Source organism: Pteropus alecto, unplaced genomic scaffold (genome assembly GCF_000325575.1).
Source record: "Pteropus alecto unplaced genomic scaffold, ASM32557v1 scaffold14, whole genome shotgun sequence".
Lineage (NCBI taxonomy): Eukaryota > Metazoa > Chordata > Mammalia > Chiroptera > Pteropodidae > Pteropus > Pteropus alecto.
Genome location: NW_006436810.1, coordinates 1,821,646 through 1,830,529, shown reverse-complemented (window position 1 = coordinate 1,830,529; position 8,884 = coordinate 1,821,646). Strand labels below are relative to the sequence as shown.

Below are 8,884 nucleotides of genomic sequence, written 5' to 3'. Positions count from 1 at the left end.
ACCATCTTCTCCAATCACAATAGTATAAAACTAGAAATCAACTACAAGAAAAAAACTGGAAAATGCATAAACATGTGGAGGCTAAACAACAGTCTACTAAATAATGAATGGGTTAACAATGAAATCAAAGAAGAAATCAAAAAAATACCTAGAGATAAATAAAAATGAAAATACAATGACTCAAAATCAATGAGACACAGCAAAAGTAGTCCTAAGAGGGAAATTCGTAGCAATACAGGCCTACCTTAACAAATAAGGGGAAGCTCAAATAAACAGCAAACAATGCCCAAAATGAGTAGAAGAAAGGAAATAATAAAGATCATAGCAGAAATAAATGAAATAAAGTCTAGAAAAACAACACAAAAAATAATGAAACCAAGAGCTAGTTCTTTGAAGGGATAAACAAAATTGATAAACTCTTAACTAGACTCATCAATAAAAAGAGAGAGGACCCCCCCAAAAATAAAATAAAATCAGAAATGAAAGAGGAGAATAACTACAGACTCCATAGAAATACAAAAGTTCATAAGAAAAAACACTGAACAATTATATATCAAAGAATTGGACAATCTGGAAGAAATAGATACACTACTAGAAACATGAAATCTCCCAAGAATGAGTCAAGAAGAAACAGAAAATCTGAATGGACCAATTACTACCAACAAAATCAAATCTGTAAACAAAAAACTCCCCAAAAGCAAAAGCCCTGGACTAGATAGTTTCATAGGTGAATTTTACGAAACATTCAAAGAAGAATTAAAACCCATTCTTTTCAATATATTCTAAAAAACTCAAGAAGAAGGAAGCCTCCCTACCATTGCTCTGATTCCAAAACCAGACAAAATATTTGTAACCAGATATTACAATTAAAGAAGAAGAAGGAAGAAGAAGAAGAAGAAGAAGAAGAAGAAGAAGAAGAAGAAGAAGAAGAAGAAGAAGAAGAAGAAGAAGAAGAAGAAGGAGAAGAAGAAGAAGAAGAAGAAGAAAACTATAGGCCAAGATCTCTTATGAACATTGATGCAAAAATTCTCAACGAAATAATAGCAAAACGAATTTAGTAATACATTAAAAAGATCACACACTATGATTAAGTTGGATTTATTCCTGGGATTCAGGGTTGGCTCAATATGTGCAAATCAATTTATGTGATACACCACATTAACAAATTGACAGATAAAAACCATAAGGTCATATCAATAAATGCAGAAAAAGCTTTCGACAAAATTCAGTATCCATTTACGATAAAAACTCTCGGCAAGGTGGGAATAGAAGGAACATACCTCAACATAATAAAGGAAATATATGACAAATCTACAGCTAACATCATATACTCAATGGGGAAAGCCTAAAAGCTTTTTCCTTAAGATCTAGAACAAGGTCTACGGCCATGCCACCCTGAACAAGCCTGATCCTATCTGATCTCAGAAGCTAAGCAGGGTTGGGCCTGGTTAGTACTTGGATGGGAGACCACCTAGGAAGACCAGATGCTGTAGGCATAAAAAAAATTAAAAAATAATAAGAGATTGTAAGCTGACAAGGTCCTTGCAATCTGTGAAGTCAATCAAGGTTTGCCTCACCTAAAACAAAAAAAATCTGGAACAAGACAAGAATGTCCACTTTCACCATTTCTACTCAACATTATATTGGAAGTCCTAGCTACATCAATCAAATAAGAAAGACACATAAGAGATATCCAAATTGGAAAGGAAGAAGTAAAATTGTTATTATTTGCAGATGACATAATCTATATATAGAGAACCCTAAATATTTCACATGCACACATACACACAAAAAAACTGTTAGAACTGATCAATGAATTTAGTAAAGTAGCAGGATAAAAAATTAATATTCAGAAGTCATTGACATTTTTATATACCAATGATGAACTTTTGGAAAGGGAAATTAGAAAACAATCCCATTTACAATTGCATCAAAACAATAAAATACTTAGGAATCAAATTAACCATGGTGGTAAAAGACCTGTTTTAAGAAAATTATGTCATTAAACAAAGAAATCAAAGAAGATACAAATAAATGAAAGGATATATGTGTTTACGAATAAGAAGAAACAACATCATTAAAATGGCCATACTATCCAAAGAGATCAATAGATTCAATGCAATTCCTATCATAATACCAATGGCATTTTTCAGAGAGCTAAAACAAATAATCCTAAAATTTATACGGAACCATCAAAGACCTCGAATGCCACAGCAATCTTGAGAAAGAAGAACAAAGTTGGAGGTATTACACTACCTGATATCAAACTATACTACAAGGCTACAGTAATCAGAACAGCAAGGTACTGGCATAAAAACAGATATATCGATCAGTGGAACAGAATAGAGAGCCCAGAAATAGGCCTACACCTATATGATCAATTAATCTATGACAAAGGAGGCAAGAATATACAATGAGGTAAACACTGTCTCTTCAATAATGGTGTTAAAAAAACTGGACAGATACATGCAAAAAAAAAAAAAAAGAAAGAAACTACACCACCTTCTTACACCTTATACGAGAATAGACTCAAAATGGATTTAAAACTTAAATGTAAGACCTGAAATCATAAAACTTCTAGAAGAATAATAGGCAGTAAACTCTCTGATATTACTACTAGTATTTTCTTTTTGGGTAGATCTCCTAGGGCAAGGAAACAAAAGAAAAAAACAAACGAATGGGATTACATCAAACTAAAAAGCTTTTGTACAGCAAATGAAACCATCAACAACAACAACAAAAGAACTTACAAATGGGAAAAGATATATGCTTATGATACATCTGATACACATTTAATATTCAAACTATAAAGAACTCATGCAACTCAACAAAAAAAACAATCCAATTAAAAAATGGGCAGAAGACCTGAACAGATATTTCTCTAAAGAGGAAATGCAGATGGCCAGTGGGCATCTGAAAAGATACTCAATGTCACTAATCATCGGAGAAATGCAAATTAAAACCACAATGCGATATCATCTCACACCTGTCAGAATGGCTATCATCAATAAAATATATATATAGAGAGAGAGAGATGAGGATACTATTGGTTGTATTGCAAATTGATACGGACACTATGGAAAACAGTCTGGAGGTTCCTCAAAAAATTAAAAATGTATCTACCTTTTGACCCAGCAATTGCATTTCTGGGTATTTATCAAAAAAAATAAAATAAAATAATTTGTAAATATCTATGCACCCCTATGTTTATGGCAGCATTATTCATAATAGTCAAGATATGGAAGCAACCTATATGCCTATCAAGAAATGATTGGATAAAGAAATTATGGTTCATATATACAACGGAATATTACTCAGCCTAAAAAATGAAATCCTACCATCTGCAATGACATGAATCAACATAGAGGTTATTATGTTGAACCAAATAAATCAGAGAAAGGTAAATATCATATGATTTCACTTACATGAGAAATCTTAAGAACAAAAAGAACAAACTAATTGAAAACAGACTCGCAAATATAAAGGACAATCTGGTGATTGCCAGAGGGGAGGAAGGTTGGAGGACTGGGAGAAATGGGTGAAGCGTTAAAGAAGTACAAATTAGTAGTCAATAGATAGTCACAGGGATGGAGAGCACAGCAATGGGAATGTAGTCAGCAGTAATGTATTGGCTATGTGTAGAGCCAGATGAGTGATAGAGTAATCAAGGGTATTGTTTCATAAACTCTAAAAATGTCTAACCAATGTACTTTATACTTGAAACTAATAATAAAATAAAATGCTTAAAAAAAGATTAAATACTGGGAATAATGCTATATCTGTTAATAAGAAACTAGAAATATAAAAATTACATAATTTTAATTTAATGTATTAAAGTAACCATCTACAAATATTGACACATCTCAAAATATAATGGTAATCATAAAATAATTATTATACAGTGTTAATTTACCTAAAATTTAAATCCAGAAAACTATTTCCATTTAATATTTATGTACTCCACAAATATTTAGTAAATATGTATGAAAACTGCTGCTTGGAGAAAGAAAAAATGAGACTGGGGAAGGCTTACATTGTTTTTTTACACACATTCTGCCCCTCCCCATCCCCTTAAATAAAAGTGTCAAAAATTGTGGCTTAATGTTAAAGGAAAACAAGGAAAGTGATGTCTTTCTATTTCTCGAAGAATTCCTGCATGGCAAGAAAGCCCCAGCAGTAGGCAGCAGAAGACAGGTCTTCAATCCTGGCCACTTATCTCTTCATAAAGTTATATCTCATTGACCTTCTGCCTAGTTTTAGGGATATAGCCCTTCAATTCCATCTCTCATGAAAACCAAGTCTGTGTCTGGATGAACATACAGATAAATTCCTCAGTGAATAAGATTATGGGGAAGAATTACTATCCTTTTCTTTTGTCCCCTATTAAATCAAGTTAGGTCCCACTCACCTGAATTTTCTCAGATTGTGCAATTTATCCATCCAAATAGACAGGGAGGTACTGCATTTCTTGTTGCAGATTTATTGAATATTGGTCCATGAGCTTCCCTGTTGCTATTAGAACACACAGATAGAGGTAGGAGAGTGATAGCTAAGCCGATAGAAGTTACAGAGGCAGTGTATATTCCAAATATTTTCATGACAAAGACATAAAAGTTTCTGACAGATAGGTGTACTTTAAAGGTGAAACTGTCTTCCAGGTACCCCATAGGCTGACCTTTTAAGCAACATCCTCATGATAAAAAAAAAAAATGGGATGGGATTTTTGTGACTAAAGTTGATTAAGGGAGAGTAAAGTTGAGACTGAATCAATCTCACATGCTAATGACTGCATTTTTAAAGTTCCTGCAGAAACAAACTTTCAGCAAAGGTTCTAGGGGACCCTTATGCAGATTTCTAGCACTCTTTTCTGCAGACCTCTTTCCTTCCTGCAACTCTATTCCACAATGGCCAGTCATCTCGATTTTCTAAGCTTCTTCTCTATCTGTTTTCAAAACCTCAGCAAGATTGCTGTGGGACGCTGGCCTCCGTTCATGGCTGAAATGTGCTTCCAGACAGCAAGCCATCTTTTCTTGTCCTTGTTTCACAGATTGCAGTCTTACACCATCTGTTATCAAATGTCTGAAAACAATTGTTTCATATATTCTGATAATCTGCTTGATTAAGGTGAATAAATCCAGTAGCTATTTACTACATCATGGTCAAAAGCAAAAGCCAACATCATTTCTATACTCTAATAGTAATAATAATAAATATTTTTATACTAGTGAGATTTTTATGAATAAAGTTATAAAAAAGGCATTTTAAAAACTATGATTTTGCTTTGGACAATGAATTTCTTTTTACTATTTTATCAGGTGTAGTAAAATAATTATAGTATGTACATAAAGCTAAATGGAATGAATAATATTTATTAATTGTGAATGTCACTTTATTATTAAAAAGAAATTTGTATGTTTAAAATAATATTAGATTTATCATTGTGCATCAATTTGAGAAATTTGAAGAAAATATGTTTTAGCAAGCAAAAGTAATTACATTAATTAAAAATTATTGATATACATTCAAAAATACATTATTTACTGAACAATAAACTATTTCCTCTGACATAGATGGAAATGAAAGAAAAAATGCAAATTGCTTTTCAGAAAAACATATATTATGGTATTGATGACTCCGAAGAATTTTGATGAGCCTCAGGTATAATTTTGGGATGATGATGATGATGATGATAATGATGATAATGTTCTGTTTTATAACTCTTTTTTTAATATTTTTGTATATTTTCAGAAAATAAAAAATAGGATATTTTTCCTTCAGTGATGTGTATATAAGGACCATCTTTCAAGAAGGCTTAACTCCCTGAAGTTAGTATTCCTTTCAGAGAGTATATTCTTTCAGAGTATTTAGAACAATATTTTCCTCAATAAGAAATACATTTGATATATGCCAATTTCCTGAAGAGGAGTATTAAATGAGATTGCTTTTCCTTATTTCGGATTTCTCTTGAGAGCTTTTTCATATGTACCCCCAGGGCTTTCCCCAACATACTTTGCCTCTGAGGAAGGGCTTATCCCAATAAAATCTTTTATTCCCCTTGGTGTGAAGTCTTGTCTCTTCTGGAGAGTTTGCTTTGCCAGTGGATTATGGGGGAAGTTCTGCCCTGGTTCTACATTGCTTCTGACTATGTCAGGCAAGCTGAGACTGGGGTTCAGTTAGGAGGTATAGTGGCTCTCTTGAGAAATTGAATCTTCTACCGATTCCTTTTTCTGTGGTAAAGGTAATATGTTAACCATCATCTTCTATTCCTTGTTTAATTTCTCAATGTATTTAGAATTAGGCTGGAGAAAAAGGACAATATTTAATAAAGACCTCTTTAAAGGTCCAACATGATGATTAAAAACATGGAAAACAAAGCCATGTAGATCTGAGTTTGAATCTTATTTCATGTGTCAGGTGTTGCATTATCTTGGGCAAGGCATTTTCTCTACACTTCAGTTTTCTTATCTGTAAATGACACTAACATACTGTTTATTATAAGAATTTAGTATTGTTTTCTATGTATACCTTTTTAAGTATATTTAAATATATAGAAAACCATAATTATTTATATATCATTGTAAAGATTTATATATCATTATTTATATATCATTGTAAAGATTATTTATAAATATAGATCACTTAATCTTCTGTTAGGTATTTTATATGTAAATATATGTAAAATATCTTTTATATGTAAATACATATATTTACATATAAAATACCTAACATAAAGTATATGAGAGATATTTAAAGTTACTGTATTTTTGTGATACATACATAAGGCAGAAAATCTTAGTACAATAATTTGTGCATAAAAGTCCCATAGAATATTAAGTATCAATCACTGGAGGGGAAAATAAAAAAAAAAAAAAAAACAGAGATTTGGGAGTAGAAGAGAAAAATAGTTTCTTTAATAATATGAGTCTTATTTTTTGCTGAACATTTTTTCTTCAATATTCCAGTTGTCAGTAAAGAAAGAGATAAAGAAGCAAGGAAGAAAGAGCATACTTCTCTTTTTATTCATAATGGCACTTTCTCTTAATGTTTCTTGCAATTGTCATTGTGTTTTTCTTCTCCTTTTTAGGAAGCAACACTTTATATTGGAAATTCTTATTTATTTGGTTCCATTACTATAGATTAATTTTTGGTTCACTATAGTATGGTCATTAGCTATAAACATTGGTATTGAGATAATTAATGAATAACCCATGTAACTTTTTATTTATCCAAAATGAGATGGAATTTCTATATATAGGTGATCTTGAGAAATTAGAATTTTTTTTCTACAGAACTGAATTTCAAAAGTAAGTAAAGAAAGAGGAGATTAAATATGTAGCTGCAACTGCAGCAAGAGAAACCAACATAACTCAAGAGAGTTTAGAAACATCCAGCTTACTTAAACAGATGAATTCTGTCATATTGCTCATGTAATGAATGACATAAATAAAATACTGGTCAACATTCCATGAATCATAGGATATCATGAATTCATGTGAATGTGACATGTTCCTAGCCAGTGAGTGGCAAATTATTATTTGTTGGCTGTCATCTCTACATTTTTTAAACCATTAAAGCTATACATTTCTTGAAGGCTATTTCTCTAAGGTAAATAATTGATAATACCACCTTCCACATTCTCCACATTATGTACCCAAATACTACATTTATTTTTCTCTGTGCTTAGCTTGTATCATACCACACTCCAGTGATATGGCTTTACCTAGCAAAGAACAATAATTTATGGTAAGAGATGTGACAAATAAAGATACACATTCACATGGGTGAAGAAAATATTTTATAAAACTTAGGATATCCTAAGTTTTATAAACTTAAAAATCCATGTAGATTTTTTTCAGTTAGTTATACAATAGTACTACATGCAACAAGAAACTCTCAGATTATTAGAATTAAAAAAATGAATAAATGATACACAAATCCTTAAAGTTAAAAACATTCAAAGAATTATAATACAAAAATCATAAAAACATGACATTCGAGTTGTGTTTTTCAAATACTGTTGGGTGGTAAATTAAATGATAAGCAAGTTTCATACTTAGAATAGATTTAATGATGATGAAGATGTCTTAAAGATATTTAATGAATATAGTATATTACTTTTAAAATATGAAATTCTCTAAGATAAAAAGGAAAACCTAAGTCATCTAATATGAAAATCAGCTATGTTGTATATATATTTTAACCTCCAAATATGGAATAATTCCTACTTACTTGAATCATATATGATGCATTTAAAAAATATATATATGATATATATATATCATATATATGATATATATATTTATCATATATATATGATATATATGGCCTAAAGATCAAATTTCTATGACCCATTATCTTAGCACAACATAGCAAATATTTGTTTACCAGAACTTTGCTTTTTCTATCTTCCTGTAAACTGTCTTCCTTCCCTTTGAAATTTCAGACCCTTACTCCTTTCTCCTTAGTTCAGGGTGACATATAAGCCTCAATTGCCTGACTGCCTGTGGCTTTCATATTCTTATGGGGAGCTCATATGTACATAATTAAATCTGTTTTTCTTGTTAATCTGTCTTATGTCATTTTAATTGTTAGACCTGCCAAAAAACCCTAGAAGAGAAGAGGGAATATATATGTACGTGTATGTATATGTGTGTATATGTGTGTGTGTATACACACACATATATACATATATATGTGTATATATATAATATTTTTCTGCATATATATGTGTATATATACATATATATGTATATGTATATATGTGTACATGTATATGTGTATATGTATATATACACACATATATACATATACATATATATTTGTTTGTGTGCACATATATACTCACACAAATGTCTCTTTATTCACATGTAATAAGGAGGTATAT

General features: G+C 30.9%; 1 non-coding gene across 1 annotated transcript; it reads left to right on the top strand.

Annotated features, from left to right (window-relative positions):
• The first annotated feature begins 1,377 nt into the window (after positions 1–1,377).
• On the top strand, positions 1,378–1,496 carry LOC112481277. Its single transcript, XR_003046864.1, has one exon. It is a non-coding gene; the product is annotated as a 5S ribosomal RNA (ribosomal RNA).
• The last annotated feature ends 7,388 nt before the right edge of the window (positions 1,497–8,884 follow it).